General features: G+C 50.4%; 1 protein-coding gene across 1 annotated transcript in view; it reads left to right on the top strand.

Annotated features, from left to right (window-relative positions):
- The first annotated feature begins 2,826 nt into the window (after positions 1-2,826).
- The window catches only part of LOC138349781 (breast cancer type 2 susceptibility protein-like), a 74,376-nt gene continuing 55,578 nt past the window's right edge, over positions 2,827-21,624 (top strand). The window contains exon 1 of the mRNA XM_069306529.1: positions 2,827-2,875. The gene's annotated coding sequence lies outside the window, so the exon portion shown is untranslated. The remainder of the gene's footprint in view (positions 2,876-21,624) is intronic.

The raw sequence follows: 21,624 nt of genomic DNA on the forward strand, positions 1-21,624 counted from the left end.
TAGCTGCCCTCCCCCTGACCCTCCACCAGCTGCCCTCCCCCTGACCCTCCACTATCTGCCCTCCCTCACACCCTCCACTAGCTGCCCTCCCCCTGACCCTCCACCAGCTGCCCTCCCCCTGACCCTCCACCAGCTGCCCTCCCCCTGACCCTCCACCAGCTGCCCTCCCCCTGACCCTCCACCAGCAGCCCTCCCCCTGACCCTCCACTAGCTGCCCTCCCCCTGACCCTCCACTAGCTGCCCTCCCCCTGACCCTCCACTAGCTGCCCTCCCCCTGACCCTCCACTAGCTGCCCTCCCCCTGACCATCCACTAGCTGCCCTCCCCCTGACCCTCCACTAGCTGCCCTCCCCCTGACCCTGCACTAGCTGCCCTCCCCCTGACCCTGCACTAGCTGCCCTCCCCCTGACCCTCCACCAGCAGCCCTCCCCCTGACCCTCCACTAGCTGCCCTCCCCCTGACCCTCCACTAGCTGCCCTCCCCCTGACCCTCCACTAGCTGCCCTCCCCCTGACCCACCACTAGCTGCCCTCCCCCTGACCCACCACTAGCTGCCCTCCCCCTGACCATCCACTAGCTGCCCTCCCCCTGACCCTCCACTAGCTGCCCTCCCCCTGACCCTGCACTAGCTGCCCTCCCCCTGACCCTCGACTAGCTGCCCTCCCCCTGACCCTCCACCAGCTGCCCTCCCCCTGACCCACCACTAGCTGCCCTCCCCCTGACCCACCACTAGCTGCCCTCCCCCTGACCCTCCACTAGCTGCCCTCCCCCTGACCCTCCACTAGCTGCCCTCCCCCTGACCCTTCACCAGCTGCCCTCCCCCTGACCCTCCACTAGCTGCCCTCCCCCTGACCCTCCACTAGCTGCCCTCCCTCACACCCTCCACTAGCTGCCCTCCCCCTGACCCTCCACCAGCTGCCCTCCCCCTGACCCTCCACCAGCTGCCCTCCCCCTGACCCTCCACCAGCTGCCCTCCCCCTGACCCTCCACCAGCTGCCCTCCCCCTGACCCACCACTAGCTGCCCTCCACCTGACCCTCCACTAGCTGCCCTTCCCCTGATCCTCCACTAGCTGCCCTCTCCCTGACCCTCCACTAGCTGCCCTCCCCCCTGACCCTCCACTAGCTGCCCTCCCCCTGACCCTCCACCAGCTGCCCTCCCCCTGACCCACCACTAGCTGCCCTCCCCCTGACCCACCACTAGCTGCCCTCCCCCTGACCCACCACCAGCTGCCCTCCCCCTGACCCACCACCAGCTGCCCTCCCCCTGACCCACCACCAGCTGCCCTCCCCCTGACCCACCACCAGCTGCCCTCCCCCTGACCCACCACCAGCTGCCCTCCCCCTGACCCACCACCAGCTGCCCTCCACTTAAATAAACATTAAGCTCTAGTCAGTCTTCTTGTATTATGTTACTGAACAATAAATTACATAAAATATCTCTGTTTTCTCATTTTCCAAATGCTGGTCACGTGAACAATGACGCAGATGTCGTGAACAATGATGCTGGTACCGTGAACAATGTCATATGAGCTGAGAACAGTTCATGAACATGACAATAGCCATATATGTAGCCACAATGTATGCACTGCGAGGCTGCGACTCATCCTCCGAATTGACAGTACGATTTAATACTAAGTACATTTCCTGACTGTCATACATAGTACATAATTGCACTTATGGGGCTGTTACATTTACCTCCCCATTTAATTCTCCTCGTTTTCTGTTAAGACTCAGAATTTTAGGATGAAGTTTTCAAGTTCAGTTCGAAGCGAAGTGAAAATGTCCCAATAGCTGGCCAGCGCGGGATGGACCAAGAGGACGAGGAGGCTGAAATCTTGAGCGAGGAACTGTAGACGAGGTGAAGAGTGGAGATGAAAGATCGGCGGCCCAACCACCGCGGGTGAGACTCCCAGCTGGTGCTGTGGTGCTGTGGTGCGGTGGTAAGGTGGAGTTCTCAAGGCTGCTCGCTGATGTGTCCGGCAGGAGGCCGGGCTCCTCGTCGCTGTGTTCTTCACAGCATTACGTCGCTGTTCTACTGTTTACTTGATTTACCCGGAGATCGTCGGTGTTCTTCTTCTTCCCCAGGCCCCTTGGCCGGTCTGTTGGTCTTGCGACGCGTTAACATGGTGAGGCTGTCGCTGGAGGTCCTGCAGGGAACCTTCGGTGGTGTAGGGGTGCTCCGTGGAGGTGTTCCCACCGAGACGTCCTCATCCGATGACTCGGGTGACTCAGAAGCAGAGTCGGTGGATCTTGAGGGATGAGTTCTTGCTTGTTGAGGCTTCATGGGACCTGCAGCTGATGTAGATCGTTGAGAGGGTTCTCACACGAGAGGTGCAGCTGTGGCAGTTGTCCATGGAGGAGGCGTCTGGGTGGCTTGTGATAATATTGCAGGAGGAGCAGCAGGCGTTGCAGCTGTTGCAACCCGTCCTCGACTCAAGTCCATTACACCCAGCGGTCGACCCCACAGACACATTCATAAATCTTAATATGCTGTTCATTCAAAACGGGAATTTTCTCAAGTATAAATTAATATTATAATATATTAGCATATTGTGTATATATAGGCATAGGTTAGGTTAGGTGTTTAGGTTCTGTTGGCGATTATTTGTATTTGTAGTACGTGGGTGAAGCATTTATAGCGTTGTGATTCGAACAAAATTCGTCAGTGAAGCACTTGTTCCGGATATGTTCGAACGTCAGCAGTTGTGAGTCGTGTGTAAACCGCTTTTCATTCATAAACAGGGGGTTTGGCGGGTGCATGGAATCACTTTTGGATCTTTGTTTGGAGGACGGGCTGGCTGTTGACAGTAGATCCGTGAGCCCGGCAGCGTTCACAGAGACGTCAGGGACCGGATCTGGATCTTGAGAACTCGAGGGTAAGTGGTGTTGGTGTAAACTTCATCAGGAACGGTGAAAGATGGAAGACCATTGGCTTTGTAGAGAATATTTAATATTCTTACATATTCTTGGGGGCTATTGCCAGCTATCATACTGGCAGCTGATGTTAACGCTTGAACGGTGCCGTACAGTGGTTGGTTGGAGTGGCTGGAGGTGCCGGCGGCTGGCTCCATGAGTGGCTGCTTGGTTGGGGCTATTAGCTGTACACAAGTTTTAAATAATAGGAATTTCTTTGTCAGTTTTATTAAACAATAGAAATTTTACACAAAATTTGAAAATATCTTGAGTTATTTTACAATTTATTTAAATATTTTGGTTTTGTTTTACTTATTTTATAAAACTGTAATATCAATATAGGTATAGAGTTAAGTACTAATTGTAATTAGGAAGCAATAAAATGCTTATTTTCAAAAACTTAGACGGTTAGGTTAGGTCATGGTTTTCTATTCAGCTTTTCAGGTAAACTCAAATATTCACAATATATTTGAGAGTACGGTTTAATACTACGTGTAAATAAGTACAATTCCGGACTGTCATACATAGTACATAATTGCACTTATGGTCCTGTTACATTTACCTCCCAATTTTTAGAGGACGGGCTGACGATTATATGCTCTTGAGACTCTTTCATTCACCTCCAGACATTGTTGAACACCGGGGTGACGCTACTCTTGGCCTCCAGACACTCTTGAACACCGGGGTGACGTTACTCTTGGCCTCCAGACACTCTTGAACACCGGGGTGACGCTACTCTTGGCCTCCAGACATTGTTGATCACCGGGGTGACGCTACTCTTGGCCTCCAGACACTGTTGATCACCGGGGTGACGCTACTCTTGGCCTCCAGACACTGTTGAACACCGGGGTGACGCTACTCTTGGCCTCCAGACATTGTTGATCACCGGGGTGACGCTACTCTTGGCCTCCAGACACTGTTGAACACCGGGGTGACGCTACTCTTGGCCTCCAGACACTGTTGAACACCGGGGTGACGCTACTCTTGGCCTCCAGACACTGTTGAACACCGGGGTGACGTTACTCTTGGCCTCCAGACACTGTTGAACACCGGGGTGACGCTACTCTTGGCCTCCAAACACTGTTGAACACCGGGGTGACGCTACTCTTGGCCTCCAGACATTGTTGAACACCGGGGTGACGCTACTCTTGGCCTCCAGACATTGTTGATCACCGGGGTGACGCTACTCTTGGCCTCCAGACATTGTTGATCACCGGGGTGACGCTACTCTTGGCCTCCAGACATTGTTGATCACCGGGGTGACGCTACTCTTGGCCTCCAGACACTGTTGAACACCGGGGTGACGCTACTCTTGGCCTCCAGACACTGTTGAACACCGGGGTGACGCTACTCTTGGCCTCCAGACATTGTTGAACACCGGGGTGACGCTACTCTTGGCCTCCAGACATTGTTGAACACCGGGGTGACGCTGCTCTTGGCCTCCAGACATTGTTGAACACCGGGGTGACGTTACTCTTGGCCTCCAGACACTGTTGAACACCGGGGTGACGCTGCTCTTGGCCTCCAGACATTGTTGAACACCGGGGTGACGTTACTCTTGGCCTCCAGACACTGTTGAACACCGGGGTGACGCTGCTCTTGGCCTCCAGACATTGTTGAACACCGGGGTGACGTTACTCTTGGCCTCCAGACACTCTTGAACACCGGGGTGACGCTACTCTTGGCCTCCAGACACTGTTCAACACCGGGGTGACGCTACTCTTGGCCTCCAGACACTGTTGAACACCGGGGTGACGTTACTCTTGGCCTCCAGACACTGTTGAACACCGGGGTGACGTTACTCTTGGCCTCCAGACATTGTTGAACACCGGGGTGACGCTACTCTTGGCCTCCAGACACTGTTGAACACCGGAGTGACGGTACTCTTGGCCTCCAGACACTGTTGAACACCGGAGTGACGCTACTCTTGGCCTCCAGACATTGTTGAACACCGGGGTGACGCTACTCTTGGCCTCCAGACACTGTTGAACATCGGGGTGACGCTACTCTTGGCCTCCAGACATTGTTGAACACCGGGGTGACGCTACTCTTGGCCTCCAGACACTGTTGAACACCGGGATGACGCTACTCTTGGCCTCCAGACATTGTTGAACACCGGGGTGACGCTACTCTTGGCCTCCAGACATTGTTGAACACCGGGGTGACGCTACTCTTGGCCTCCAGACATTGTTGAACACAGGGGTGACGCTACTCTTGGCCTCCAGACATTGTTGAACACCGGGGTGACGCTACTCTTGGCCTCCAGACATTGTTGAACATCGGGGTGACGCTACTCTTGGCCTCCACACACTGTTGAACACCGGGGTGACGCTACTCTTGGCCTCCAGACATTGTTGAACACCGGGGTGACGCTACTCTTGGCCTCCACACACTGTTGAACACCGGGGTGACGCTACTCTTGGCCTCCAGACACTGTTGAACACCGGGGTGACGCTACTCTTGGCCTCCACACACTGTTGAACACCGGGGTGACGCTACTCTTGGCCTCCAGACATTGTTGAACACCGGGGTGACGCTACTCTTGGCCTCCAGACATTGTTGAACACCGGGGTGACGCTACTCTTGGCCTCCAGACATTGTTGAACACCGGGGTGACGCTACTCTTGGCCTCCAGACATTGTTGAACACCGGGGTGACGCTACTCTTGGCCTCCAGACATTGTTGAACACCGGGGTGACGGTACTCTTGGCCTCCAGACATTGTTGAACACCGGGGTGACGGTACTCTTGGCCTCCACACACTGTTGAACACCGGGGTGACGCTTCTAAGGCAGGCGACGTGTATGTACTCGCCTATTTGTGTTTGCAGGATCGAGCTCCAGCTCTTGGACCCGCTTTTTTACCCGTTGGTTGTCTAATGCTAATTACTCCTCCGGGCCTGTTTACCTTTTATACCTCCTGGTAAAGGTATGAGTGGAGTTAGCCCTCCATGTGTGTGTGTGTGTGGGTGGGTGTGTGTGTGGGTGTGTGTGTGGGTGTGTGTGTGTGTGTGTGTGTGTGTGTGGGCGTGTGCGTGTGTGGGTGGGTGTATGTGTGTGTACTCACCTAGTTGTGCTTGCGGGGGTTGAGCTCTGGCTCTTTGGTCCCACCTCTCAACCGTCAATCAACTGGTGTACAGGTTCCTGAGCCTATTGGGCTCTATCATATCTACACTTGAAACTGTGTATGGAGTCAGCCTCCACCACATTACTGCCTAATGCATTCCATTTGTCAACCACTCTGACACTAAAAAAGTTCTTTCCAATATCTCTGTGGCTCATTTGGGCACTCAGCTTCCACCTGTGTCCCCTTGTGCGTGTTCCCCTTGTGTTAAATAGCCTGTCTTTATCTACCCTATCAATTCCCTTCAGAATCTTGAATGTGGTAATCATGTCCCCCCCCCCCTAACTCTTCTGTCTTCCAGCGAAGTGAGGTTTAATTCCCGTAGTCTCTCGTAGCTCATACCTCTCAGCTCGGGTACTAGTCTGGTGGCAAACCTTTGAACTTTTTCCAGTTTAGTCTTATGCTTGACTAGATATGGACTCCATGCTGGAACCGCATACTCCAGGATTGGTCTGACATATGTGGTATATAATGTTCTGAAAGACTGCTTACACAAGTTTCTAATGGCCGTTCTTATGTTAGCCAACCTGGCATATGCCGCTGATGTTATCCTCTTGATATGAGCTTCAGGGGACAGGTCTGGCGTGATATCAACCCCCAGGTCTTTCTCTCTCTCTGACTCCTGAAGTATTTCATCTCCCAAATGATACCTTGTATCTGGTCTCCTGCTTCCTACCCCTATCTTCATTACATTACATTTGCTTGGGTTAAACTCTAACAACCATTTGTTCGACCATTCCTGCAGGTTGTCCAGGTATTCTTGAAGCCTCAAGCTGTCCTCCTCTGTCTTAATCCTTCTCATAATTTTGGCGTCATCAGCAAATATTGAGAGGAATGAGTCTATACTCTCTGGTAGATCATATACGTATATCAAAAACAGGATAGGACCGAGTACAGAGCCCTGTGGGACTCCACTGGTGACTTCACGCCATTCTGAGGTCTCACCCCTCACTGTAACTCTTTGCTTCCTATTGTTTAGGTACTCCCTTATCCACTGGAGCGCCCTACCAGTTACTCCTGCCTGTTTCTCCAGCTTATGCATCAACCTTTTATGGGGTACTGTGTCAAAGGCTTTCCGACAGTCCAAAAAAATGCAATCCGCCTATCCTTCTCTTTCTTGCTTAATCTTTGTCACCTGATCGTAGAATTCTATTAAGCCTGTAAGGCAAAATTTACCCTCCCTGAACCCATGTTGATGGGTTGTCACGAAGTCCCTTCTCTCCAGATGTGTTACTAGGTTTTTTCTCACAATCTTCTCCATCACCTTGCATGGTATACAAGTCAAGGATACTGGCCTGTAGTTCAGTGCCTCTTGTCTGTCACCCTTTTTGTATATTGGTACTACATTAGCCGTCTTCCATATTTCTGGTAGGTCCCCCGTTTCCAGTGACCTACTATACACTATGGAGAGTGGCAAGCAAAGTGCCTCTGCACACTCTTTCAATACCCATGGTGAGATTCTGTCCGGCCCAACAGCTTTTCTCACATCCAGCTCCAATAGGTGCCTCTTGACCTCATCTCTTGTAATTTCGAACCTATCCAAGGTCACCTGATTTGCTGCCACCTCTCCTAGCGCCGTGACCTCTCCTTGTTCTATTGTAAAGACCTCCTTGTTACGGCCCTCTCGGGACGCAACGGGGTTCTTACTCTGATGTTGTTAGAGGAAGTTGTATCCGGCCCCAAGCCAGTAGTGGCTATCAAGGGATGTGATCCGTGACGCAAGTAACTTAAAGGGGAAGGGAAATAAAGGCAAGAACTTAAGATTATAATTATTAAACCATCACCAAATAAATAATATAAGATTACACAGGGGGAAGGGTATTAACACTGTACACAATCGTCTTCTCCTGAAGACTCTGGATCCAAGCTCTTGGTGCTAAGTCCTCGGTGCTTTCGTGGCCTCACAACGAATCCTTTGAGAAGCTGAGTCTACCCTGGCCACAGGTCAGCCAAAACACAGGTCCACTGGGGGCACCGCCGTGGAGGCCGTCAACCACAAGTCCAGCAGGTCTGCTGGCAGGTTCCGGATCAGCAGCGCTGGTCAGGCCACTCCACGAGCGATACTAGGGTAGCGCCCTAGTCAGGAGCCTCGTGTGATACCACAAATCACTCTCCTGTCCTCAATACCCCAGTGGATAATTGTCTCCAGCAGTCGGTCCCGGGTAATCCTTCTACTGCCACTCCACTGGCAGGGTAACACCACAGTGTTCTTCCGGGAGGCGACTCACAGCTGCTACAGCAAAGCACAAGGTATGGGGACGGCTGTCTTGGGTAGACTGACTCAACTTCCATCACAGCAGTCCCAGGTCGACTCTGTAAGCAGACACGTCATCAATAACAGGGACACTAAAACACCTCACTTACAGGCTCAGACACAAACGCCTGACGTATCCACTCCATAGATGGCGCTGTTGTCTGAGCACCACCTCACCAGAGGTCAGCAGCGGCTGTGTTGTGAGCTGAACCGGACTGGAAACTGGCCCTTGTGGCCAGTACACCTTGTCCTCACCAGGTGTCGTCGTCCATTTGGTGGGGGTTTCGGGAGCTGACCCACAGATGGCGCGGTCGTCACTGCTCCGTGCTCGGACGCTGGATCCGGGTTCGTAACACTCCTGGAACCTTTTGTTGAGTTCTTCACACACCTCTTTGTCATTCTCTGTGTACCTGTCCTCGTCCACCCTAAGTTTCATCACCTGTTCCTTCACTGTTGTCTTCCTCCTGATGTGACTGTGCAGTAGCTTTGGTTCGGTCTTGGCTTTATTAGCTATATCATTTTCATACCTTTTCTCAGCTGCTCTTCTCACACTAACATACTCGTTCCTGGTTCTCTGGTATCTCTCTCTACTTTCTGGTGTTCTGTTATTACGGAAGTTCCTCCACGCCCTTTTGTTCAGCTCCTTTGCTTTCATACATTCCCTGTTATACCACGGATTCTTCCTTTGCTTCTCTGTTTTTTCCTGTCGGGCTGGGACAAACCTGCTTACAGCCTCCTGACACTTTTGGGTGACATAGTCCATCATGTCTTGTACGGACTTGGTTCCGAGTTCTGTGTCCCAATGTATATCCCTTAGGAATTTATTCATCTCCTCATAGTTTCCCTTTCGGTACGCCAGCCCTTTGGTTCCCAGTTCTTTTTTGGGGGTGATAATTCCTAGCTCAACCAGGTACTCAAAGCTCAATACACTGTGGTCACTCATTCCCAAGGGGGCTTCCAACTTAACTTTCCTTATATCAGACTCATTTAGGGTAAATATCAGATCAAGCAAGGCTGGTTCATCCCCTCCTCTCATTCTTGTCGGTCCCTTGACGTGTTGACTTAGAAAGTTTCTTGTTGCCACATCCAGCAGCTTAGCTCTTCATGTGTCTGGGCCTCCATGTGGGTCTCTGTTCCCCCAATCTATCTTCCCATGGTTGAAGTCTCCCATGATTAGTAGCCTGGATCCGTTCCTGCTAGCCACAGAAGCTGCTCTCTCTATTATATTGATGGTGGCCAAGTTGTTTCTATCATATTCCTGTCTGGGTCTTCTGTCATTCGGTGGGGGGTTATATATGACTACGACTATAATTTTCTGTCCTCCAGTTGCTATGGTGCCTGATATGTAGTCACTGAAACCTTCACAGTTCTGAATTACCATCTCTTCGAAACTCCAACCTTTTCTTAGTAGCAAAGCTACACCACCTCCTCCTCTCTCTTCTCTCTCTTTCCTCTTTCCTTTCTTGTGTGTGTGTGTGTGTGTGTGTGTGTGTGTGTGTACTCACCTATATGTACTCACCTATATGTGCTTGCAGGATCGAGCATTGACTCTTGGATCCCGCCTTTCTAGCTATCGGTTGTTTACAGCAATGACTCCTGTCCCATTTCCATATTTCTGGTTTGTGTTTATTTCTGTTTGTATTTCGTGTGTGTGTGTGTGTGTGTGTGTGTGTGTGTGTGTGTGTGTGTGCGTGTGTGTGTGTGTGTGTGTGTGTGTGTGTGTGTGTGTGTGTGTGTGTGTGTGTGTGTGTGCACGGTAATATAAAGAAACAAGTCTTCACTCACTCCCCCTACAGCTTCAAGAAGGATGAATCTACTTCCTAAGAAACAAAACTAATCTTTTATTAGTCGAGGCTAAAACTCCTACTTTAAATGCATGCAAATCGTGTTCTGCAACTCCTCACAAGAAGAGATTTCACGACCCAACAACTTTGAAGAGGATTTTCGAGGCAGTTGGAGCCCAAATTGGAGATGGTTGGTGGGAGAGTGAGAGCCCTAGTGGGGCTCACGGGGCCAGAGTCAGGGCTAGAGACCAGGTGTGTAAAACCACATATGCTGGTTCTCTAATGTCAGGGGCTAGAGACCAGGTGTGTAAAACCACATCTGCTGGTTCTCTAATGTCAGGGGTTAGAGACCAGGTGTGGAAAACCACATCTGCTGGTTCTCTGATGTCAGGGGTTTAGAGACCAGGTGTGTAAAACCACATATGCTGGTTCTCTGATGTCAGGGGGTTAGAGACCAGGTGTGTAAAACCACATATGCTGGTTCTCTGATGTCAGGGGTTTAGAGACCAGGTGTGTAAAACCACATATGCTGGTTCTCTGATGTCAGGGGCTAGAGACCAGGTGTGTAAAACCACATCTGCTGGTTCTCTAATGTCAGGGGTTAGAGACCAGGTGTGTAAAACCACATCTGCTGGTTCTTTAATGTCAGGGGCTAGAGACCAGGTGTGTAAAACCACATATGCTGGTTCTCTGATGTCAGGGGCTAGAGACCAGGTGTGTAAAACCACATCTGCTGGTCCTCTGATGTCAGGGGGTTAGAGACCAGGTGTGTAAAACCACATATGCTGGTTCTCTGATGTTAGGGGGCTAGAGACCAGGTGTGTAAAACCACATATGCTGGTTCTCTGATGTTAGGGGGCTAGAGACCAGGTGTGTAAAACCACATATGCTGGTTCTCTGATGTCAGGGGCTAGAGACCAGGTGTGTAAAACCACATATGCTGGTTCTCTGATGTCAGGGGCTAGAGACCAGGTGTGTAAAACCACATATGCTGGTTCTCTGATGTCAGGGGCTAGAGATCAGGTGTGTAAAACCACATCTGCTGATTCTCTGGTGTCAGGGGCTAGAGACCAGGTGTGTAAAACCACATCTGCTGGTCCTCTGATGTCAGGGGCTAGAGACCAGGTGTGTAAAACCACATATGCTGGTCCTCTGATGTCAGGGGGTCAGAGACCAGGTGTGTAAAACCACATCTGCTGGTCCTCTGATGTCAGGGGCTAGAGACCAGGTGTGTAAAACCACATATGCTGGTCCTCTGATGTCAGGGGGTCAGAGACCAGGTGTGTAAAACCACATATGCTGGTCCTCTGATGTCAGGAGGTCAGAGACCAGGTGTGTAAAACAATCATTTACTCGTTCTTTAATGTTTGCTAAAAATGAGAAAGTTTTGTCGTCTGCAGCCACACACACACACACACACACACACACACACACACACACACACACACACACACACACACACACACACACACACACACACACACACACACACAGTTTCAGGGTAATGTACTCGAACATAGATGGGATCACAAGCAAGGCAAGTGAACTAAGGGAAAGAGCACAAGAAGTGAACCCAGATGTAATCGGACTCACTGAAACAAAACTCTCTGGAATCATAACGAATGCCGTGTTTCCCCAAGAGTACATAGTAATAAGGAAAGAGAGGGAAGGTAGGGGGAGGAGGCGGAGTGGCCCTACTCATGAGAAAGGAATGCAGTTTTAAGGAGATGGCTATACCGAGCTGTGAGGGTTTCAGAGACTACATAGCAGGCACCATGATAATGGGAGGACCAAGAATAGTAGTAGCAGTAATATATAACCCTCCACCAAATGACAGAAGACCCAGTCAAGAGTATGACAACAACAACATGGCAGTTAACACTATAATTGAGAGGGCAGCCTCTGCTGCCTGTAGAAATAGATCCCACCTGCTCATCATGGGGGACTTCAATCACGGATAGATTGACTGGGAGAACAAGGAACCGCATGGAGGCGAGGATACGTGGAGAGCCAATCTATTGGAGGTGGTGACTAGAAACTTTTTAACCCAGCATGTCAAAAAACCCAAAAGGATGAGAGGCAATGAAGAACCAGCGAGACTCGACCTAGTCTTCACTCTGAACGACTCCGACATAAGAGAAATCGGTTTTGATGCCCCTGTAGAAATGAGCAACCACAGTGTACTGGCGTTTGAGTACTTGATTGAAGAAGGGTTATTGAACTCTAGGAGGGATACCGAAAAGAAAAGGTTAGCATACCGAAAGGGAAACTATGAGGAGATAAGAAAATGCCTAACAGATATAGCATGGGAAACAGAGCTCAGGGGAAAGATGACCCAAGACATGGACTACATCACGCAGAAGTGCAAGGAAAAATTGTTGTAATTATTTATCTGGTGGTTTTCTTGTGTATCTCCCAGCGACTTACACACAGTAAGAGGCCAAAGCAACAATTTGTTTGTGTGTGACTGAGAGCCACACCACCCGGGCCCGGTGTTGCTGCCCTACTGTGTCGCGTCACCATGGTTCCTGTGAAGACTGTGGAGTGTAGTGTAGATGGAGCCTCCGTCTCCCACCCGAGCACCGTAGGCGGCCCCTCTACTGTGTATGTGTATCAAGCATCTCTCACTGTAGACAATGAGGGGGAGGAGTGCCCCAGGAGACGCCGTCCGCCATCGTCACCTGACGTATCCACAAGGAATCGATTTCCTGCTCTTGAGGACAAGAACAAATAGCGACCAACTTGGTAAACTCCGTCCAAGTTTACACTGGAAACTCGCCTCAGCGTTCACTATCCGGTTAAAGTTTTACACCAATTTCCTTTGAGTGGTGAAGGGTTGTACGGGACAGGCAGCCTGCGGAGATGTTCATGTACACATGGAGGGTGTGGCCACTCATGTACACATGGAGGGTGTGGTCACTCATGTACACATGGAGGGTGTGGCCACTCATGTACACATGGAGGATGTGGCCACTCATGTACACATAGAGGGTGTGGCCACCCATGTACACATGGAGGGTGGCCACTCATGTACACATGGAGGGTGTGGCCACTCATGAACACATGGAGGGTGGCCACTCATGTACACATGAAGGTGTGGCCACTCATGTACACATGGAGGGTGGCCACTCATGTACACATGGAGGGTGTGGCCACTCATGTACACATGGAGGGTGTGGCCACTCATGTACACATGGAGGGTGTGGCCACTCATGAACACATGGAGGGTGGCCACTCATGTACACATGGAGGGTGTGGCCACTCATGTACACATGGAGGGTGGCCACCCATGTACACATGGAGGGTGGGGCCACCCATGTACACATGGAGGGTGGCCACTCATGTACACATGGAGGGTGGCCACTCATGTACACATGGAGGGTGTGGCCACTCATGAACACATGGAGGGTGTGGCCACTCATGTACACATGGAGGGTGTGGCCACTCATGTACACATGGAGGGTGTGGCCACTCATGTACACATGGAGGGTGTGGCCACTCATGTACACATGGAGGGTGTGGCCACTCATGTACACATGGAGGGTGTGGCCACTCATGTACACATGGAGGGTGGCCACTCATGTACACATGGAGGGTGTGGCCACTCATGTACACATGGAGGGTGTGGCCACTCATGTACACATGGAGGGTGTGGCCACTCATGTACACATGGAGAGTGTGGCCACCCATGTACACATGGAGGGTGGGGCCACTCATGTACACATGGAGGGTGGCCACTCATGTACACATGGAGGGTGGCCACTCATGAACACATGGAGGGTGTGGCCACTCATGAACACATGGAGGGTGTGGCCACTCATGTACACATGGAGGGTGGCCACTCATGTACACATGGAGGGTGTGGCCACTCATGTACACATGGAGGGTGTGGCCACTCATGTACACATGGAGAGTGTGGCCACTCATGTACACATGGAGGGTGTGGCCACTCATGTACACATGGAGGGTGTGGTCACTCATGTACACATGGAGGGTGTGGCCACTCATGTACACATGGAGGATGTGGCCACTCATGTACACATGGAGGGTGTGGCCACTCATGAACACATGGAGGGTGGCCACTCATGTACACATGGAGGGTGGCCACTCATGTACACATGGAGGGTGGCCACTCATGTACACATGGAGGGTGACCACTCATGTACACATGGAGGGTGTGGCCACTCATGTACACATGGAGAGTGTGGCCACTCATGTACACATGGAGGGTGTGGCCACTCATGTACACATGGAGGGTGTGGCCACTCATGTACACATGGAGGGTGTGGCCACTCATGTACACATGGAGGGTGTGGCCACTCATGTACACATGGAGGGTGTGGCCACTCATGTACACATGGAGGGTGTGGCCACTCATGTACACATGGAGGGTGTGGCCACCCATGTACACATGGAGAGTGTGGCCACTCATGTACACATGGAGGGTGTGGCCACTCATGTACACATGGAGGGTGTGGCCACTCATGTACACATGGAGGGTGTGGCCACTCATGTACACATGGAGGGTGTGGCCACTCATGTACACATGGAGGGTGTGGCCACTCATGTACACATGGAGGGTGTGGCCACTCATGTACACATGGAGGGTGTGGCCACTCATGTACACATGGAGGGTGTGGCCACTCATGTACACATGGAGGGTGTGGCCACTCATGTACACATGGAGGGTGTGGCCACTCATGTACACATGGAGGGTGTGGCCACTCATGTACACATGGAGGGTGTGAACAACAACCCCCCCCCCCAGTGGACCAGACAGTGGCTGGAGAATCACTGTGAACGAAGCCCACTGCGACACGAGCTGTCAATCAGCTGCACCAGTGTGACTGTAGACTAACAGCTGATCTGATGTCATCATGTCACAGCTGACCAACTCATATTTTCGTGAATATCAGCCAGTGTCCACGGCCAGTTGTTGATCCATGACGTTGTTGTGGCTGGTAAAATGTTTGCGGTATGTGAAGGTCTTGAATGACAAGGTCAGACTGGTCAGCACGGTGGGACAGTCAGTCCTCCCAGTTATAACTGTGACAGTCAGCCCTCCCAGTTATAACTGTGACAGTCAGCCCCTCACAGTTATAACTGTGACAGTCAGCCCTCCCAGTTATAACTGTGACAGTCAGCCCCTCACAGTTATAACTGTGACAGTCTGCCCTCCCAGTTATAACTGTGACAGTCTGCCCCTCCCAGTTATAACTGTGACAGTCTGCCCCTCCCAGTTATAACTGTGACAGTCTGCCCCTCCCAGTTATAACTGTGACAGGCTGCCCTCCCAGTTATAACTGTGACAGGCTGCCCTCCCAGTTATAACTGTGACAGTCAGCCCTCCCAGTTATAACTGTGACAGTCTGCCCTCCCAGTTATAACTGTGACAGGCTGCCCTCCCAGTTATAACTGTGACAGTCAGCCCTCCCAGTTATAACTGTGACAGTCAGCCCTCCCAGTTATAACTGTGACAGTCAGCCCTCCCAGTTATAACTGTGACAGTCTGCCCTCCCAGTTATAACTGTGACAGTCTGCCCTCCCAGTTATAACTGTGACAGTCAGCCCTCACAGTTATAACTGTGACAGTCTGCCCTCCCAGTTATAACTGTGACAGTCTGCCCTCCCAGTTATAACTGGGACAGTCTGTCCCTCCCAGTTATAACTGGGACAGTCTGCCCTCCCAGTTATAACTGTGACAGTCTGCCCTCCCAGTTGTAACTGTGACAGTCAGCCCTCCCAGTTATAACTGTGACAGTCAGCCCTCCCAGTTATAACTGTGACAGTCAGCCCTCCCAGTTATAACTGTGACAGTCTGCCCTCCCAGTTATAACTGTGACAGTCAGCCCCTCCCAGTTATAACTGTGACAGGCTGCCCCTCCCAGTTATAACTGTGACAGTCAGCCCTCCCAGTTATAACTGTGACAGTCAGTCCTCCCAGTTATAACTGTGACAGTCAGCCCTCCCAGTTATAACTGTGACAGTCTGCCCTCCCAGTTATAACTGTGACAGTCAGTCCTCCCAGTTATAACTGTGACAGTCTGCCCTCCCAGTTATAACTGTGACAGTCTGCCCTCACAGTTATAACTGTGACAGTCTGCCCTCACAGTTATAACTGACAGTCAGCCCTCACAGTTATAACTGTGACAGTCTGCCCCTCCCAGTTATAACTGTGACAGGCTGCCCTCCCAGTTATAACTGTGACAGTCTGCCAGTGGGTGAGTGTGAGAGGTAATACTCAGTCACCGTTATTTGCCGCCTGTTGTGGAGCTCCCGTTTACCTGTTGTGGAAGCCTCGACCCCAGACCTTGTGCTCCGTCACTACCGTTTACCTGTTGTGGAAGCCTCGACCCCAGACCTTGTGCTCCGTCACTACCGTTTACCTGTTGTGGAAGCCTCGACCCCAGACCTTGTGCTCCCTCACTACCGTTTACCTGTTGTGGAAGCCTCGACCCCAGACCTTGTGCTCCGTCACTACCGTTTACCTGTTGTGGAAGCCTCGACCCCAGACTTTGTGCTCCCTCACTACCGTTTACCTGTTGTGGAAGCCTCGACCCCAGACCTTGTGCTCCATCACTACCGTTTACCTGTTGTGGAAGCCTCGACCCCAGACCTTGTGCTCCATCACTACCGTTTACCTGTTGTGGAAGCCTCGACCCCAGACCTTGTGCTCCATCACTACCGTTTACCTGTTGTGGAAGCCTCGACCCCAGACCTTGTGCTCCATCACTACCGTTTACCTGTTGTGGAAGCCATAACAGTAAAGTGGTAGTGTCCCACCCTGGGTGTGGTGCAGGTCCTGCCACACCTGTGGTAGTGTCACACCCTGGGAGTGAGCACCGGGGCTCATCCATCTTACAGTGTCGGTCATCAACAGTGGACAACTGCCGGGCAGGACATTACTGTACTGGGAACCACTCCATATAGACGACGTCACCAATATCCGGAGAGCGGCCCGATACTACACAACCCAAAGCCAATCATCGGAAGCTCCATATAGAGTCATACACAGTGGAATACACATACAATACACCCCCCTCACCCCACCCGGCACCTCACGTCCACTACCCCCTCCTCCCCCTCCCCCACTATATAGTTAAGGGAGCCCCTATAGGCTGGCTATTCAGGGAGGTGAGTCCGCCTGTGTATACCCCTCGTAGGTTGCAATAAGTGCTTGTTGCATGATCACCAATATACTGACCAGGCCACCAATCAGTTCACTTGAAAATATAATCACTGGAGCACCAACTCTAGACAGAAGAGCTTCCAACAGCAACAGGTGGACCCACTGAGCCATAACCACCGTCAATATCTTAGAGATTACAAAGACAGTCACTGAGACGGGTGTGGAGGAAATATATGCCGACTTGCACGGTCCTTGGGAACCCCGGCCAACAGACTAAGATTGTGGCTCTTCACTGAAAAAAGATTCAGACTAACCCCCATCTGCACAGATGTATATAGAAGCAAACTCTACATCTGAGAGCTTCACATACTTCACAGATGGATCAGAAGACCAGCAGGGACAAGAAACCGGAACTGCAGTTAATTAAGGCAGGAAAATCTGTAGTTGGAGACTCTCAAACGGGTGTTCAACTTTACTGACAGAGATGCTAGCCATTCAAAAGGCTTTGGAACATGCTCTTGCTGAACACCGACAACATGTTATCATACATTGAAACCTTGCAACAAGAACACATACGTGACAACATCCATCTGATCACAAATGTTATAGCATTAATGCAAACACTTAAACGTCAAGGTCGTCGGGTATTTATCAACTGGGTGCCGAGTCATGTGGGAATACTAAGGAACGACATTGCAGCAGCTGCAAAAACTGGCAGCTAAGTGCAGACATTTACATACTACTGAGTCTAGCACAGATTAAGCAAATAATTAGAGATAGAGCAATGCAGAAGATGTACAGTGACCACAACACAGCAGTTGCAACGTCAGGACAAGAATTCCACCAACTACGAACCACTTAGTTTGATGAAAGGGAGCACTAGAGCAACAGAAGTACACTTACATCGCATCAGACTTGGATACCCATGTGCAGGGGAAATAGGCTTACGGGTTCCGGAAGATGAGAGGAAATGTCAGCACTGTGGAGAAATGCCCGACAGACCACTGGAACATTATCTAACACAGTACACAGTTACAGCCACAACAGATCACTGGAACATTACTTAACACAGTGCTGGGACATTACTTAACTTAGTGCACAGTTACAACCACAACAGACCCCTGGAACATTATCTAACACAGTGCACAGTTACAACCACAACAGACCCCTGGAACATTATCTAACACAGTGCACAGTTACAACCACAACAGACCCCTGGAACATTATCTAACACAGTGCACAGTTACAAACTCAATAAGATTTCAAGATGTATCCGAGCAGAAGTTGTTAATGAACTTATTATTATTATTATTATTATTATTATTATTATTATTATTATTATTCTTGAGAGAAGAAGAATGAATGAGGAAGAGAATGAATTAAGGAATATAAGATAACACGCGACAACACTAAGAAGAACATTGACCAGGTATAAGACTGGAGAGCCGCAGGTGTGGCCGGAACACAAGCCAGAGTCATACACCAACTGGACTACTCCTCACAAAGGTCGGGCTCACCATAGACCGTGCTACATGGACACTTCGTTCTCAGTAGCTAAATCTAAAACAACAACAACAACTTCACAAAGTCTCTGGCCCAGGGGATATTCCCCCAAGAGAGGAAATCTGCAAATGTCGCCCCTATTGTCAAAAGGCAGAGACAGCTCAGCGGAGAACTACTGCCCAATCAGCTTGACATGACACGTCTACAACCTCACGGAGAGACTCCTCAGGGAGGGAATCCTTCACCATCTCTCAGTGAACAACCTTGTACAGTGGGCACAACATGGGCTTGTCCACAACAGATCCTGCCTTACACACAGGAAGATTTCCTGAGACCTGGAACTTTAAGAACAAGAGGTCATAGATATAAACTAGCTAAACACAGATGCCGAAGAAATATAAGACAATTCACTTTCGCAAACAGAGTGGTAGACGGTTGGAACAAGTTAGGGGAGAAGGTGGTGGAGGCCAAGACCGTCAGTAGTTTCAAAGCGTTATATGACAAAGAGTGCTGGGAAGACGGGACACCACGAGCATAGCTCTCATCCTGTAACTACACTTAGGTAATTACACTTGTTCACGTTTTTGGAGACGGTCGCCAGCTACTCAAAGGACTTCCGGTTGATGTAGTATACATGGATTTTGCTAGAGCCTTTTATAAGGTACTACATAAAGACTGGCAAAGAAATTACAGGCGCATGGAATAAATGGAAAAATACTTGAAAGGTTAAAACAAAGAAAACAAAGAGTGGCGGTAAATGGGAGTGAGTCCGACTGGAGAAGTGTGGTGAGAGGGGTGCCACAGGGGGCCATCTTGGGGCCAACACCTTTTGTCATATACATCAATGACAGGTGAGAATATTATGACCAAATCACACAACAGAAGATGAGACGACGATGTTTCGGTCCGTCCAGGACCATTATCAAGTCACAGTCAACTTGATAATGGTCCGGGACGGACTGAAACGTGGTCGTCTCTCCATCTTGTGGTGTGTGGTGTCGGGGTTCCTCGGGTGAGCAACAGTATACTCAAGGTCACTCACCGTAGCCCTGCAGGTCTTCACTCTATCCTCGCGGCGCCACTGTACGCCAGGAGAGTATCCCAGTCAATCCCAACCGGCCTCTGATCGAGAAGGAGTGGGAACACAACTTGTTCACTTAACTGTTGTATGCCCGCCCCGTCATAGGGCTCTACTACTAACCACAAGGTCGCCAACTGGTGTTTTCGGTGTCCAGTAACACGTCAGTGGTTTTGTTGAATTGTGGTAACAGTGGCGAGAACACACTCAATATGTCTGATATCAGGCAGGTATTTACTTCTATCGCTCTCTGCTTTCAGGTATTACATAGCCACAAGAAATATGGAGGGGTTGATATAAACACCAATGTACTTTGTATTTTACTTAAAACTCATTCAAAGACATCACAAGATTATATCAATAAGCAAACAGCTGTTTCAAGCGGGAGCCGCTCGTTCCCACACATATAATATGAACTCACCAAGCCGGCAATGCTCCCCCTCTCGTCAATGTCAAAATCAGCTGGGCGACTACCCCCCGCGCGAATGTCACTTTATCTGTTTGCTTGTTTTCCTGGCGTCACGCGCTCTGTTTCTTTAAGTTCTCAAAGATCACTAGAAGATCGAACACACAATATTTGCGACAACAGCACGTAAACACTTGGCTACACTGATCTTGTGCTCAATCAAACATTTCTATATTAAAGGTGACAATAATTCACTGTCATGGTATTACACACTGCCCTTCATTTAATGATAACGGATGCAAGTATATATCACTGGAGTTCTCAGTAATTCCTTTCGTGGGCGATAACACAATTAATCACTGTACACATGAATAATTATTCAATACACGAGCATAGACATATATATATATATGGATGAGTCAGACATCAATAATGGTAATAACATAGTTACTGGGCACATAGCCTAACTCCAAACACTGGCATACTTATATATATATATTCTCTCACTAAATGATCTTATTAAAGTCTCAAGACGTTATCAACACAGTAAATTCATCAATTACTCTGGGTGCCTGTACACACCAATAATAATCATAAATATCGTGAGTACTCTTTATAGTCCCACTCTTCACACTGGTGCCTTACTGTGACATAGGTGAGCCTTGCTCACGACATACAAAATACTCAGGCTAAATAATATAGCTGACTAAAGGGGAATTGGGAGGGAAACTAGAATCACCTACTTCCACCTATCCTCCGATGAGAGTTGAGTTGTAGCTCCTGGTCCTGGCTCCTGCCTCGTGTAGGGAACGCCCCCACACACACACTGTCGTGTCCTCCAGGAACTCAATCAACGTCCCACCGTAAACGCGTCGTCTCCGTGCCTTTTCACTGCAGGTCCATGCTCCTCCTCGACTTCTTGTAGGGTTGGAGTCGGTCTCCCGGCCGTCAACTTCTCCTCCCAGCTACGGCTGCCCGCCTACGTCTCGGCTGCAGTCGTTCGGATTCCCAAATAGTTTTCTTCTTCCACTGCTTCCCGGTGGCTCGGTCCAGCCACTACGCCGTCACAAACGGGTGAACTGCCTCAGACGTCGTATACGTCACTGCACAGACTTAATTCACTTCTTCTTGCACAGTACCTGTCCTGGAGCACTTGTTGCTCAATATCCCGTCGATTCCCTCACTGGTCCAACACATGAACGAAGGAAGACCTCACAGAGTACTGGCAGACTTCGGGTGACGCGTAAAATCCACGGGAGCGGGAAACAACTGTCAAACTGACAGGACCAATCTTCGTACGTCCAACCACCTTGACGTGTCGTGTCAGACTGATGGCGCCGCCCTGGCGCTCTGACCGGACCCCCCTTCCTTCGTGACGTCACATTCGCCATGGGAGGTTTTCATTGGCTCCCTGTGCCACCTCGCTGTCGGTGACC

This window comes from Procambarus clarkii, chromosome 58, assembly GCF_040958095.1.
Source record: "Procambarus clarkii isolate CNS0578487 chromosome 58, FALCON_Pclarkii_2.0, whole genome shotgun sequence".
NCBI lineage: Eukaryota > Metazoa > Arthropoda > Malacostraca > Decapoda > Cambaridae > Procambarus > Procambarus clarkii.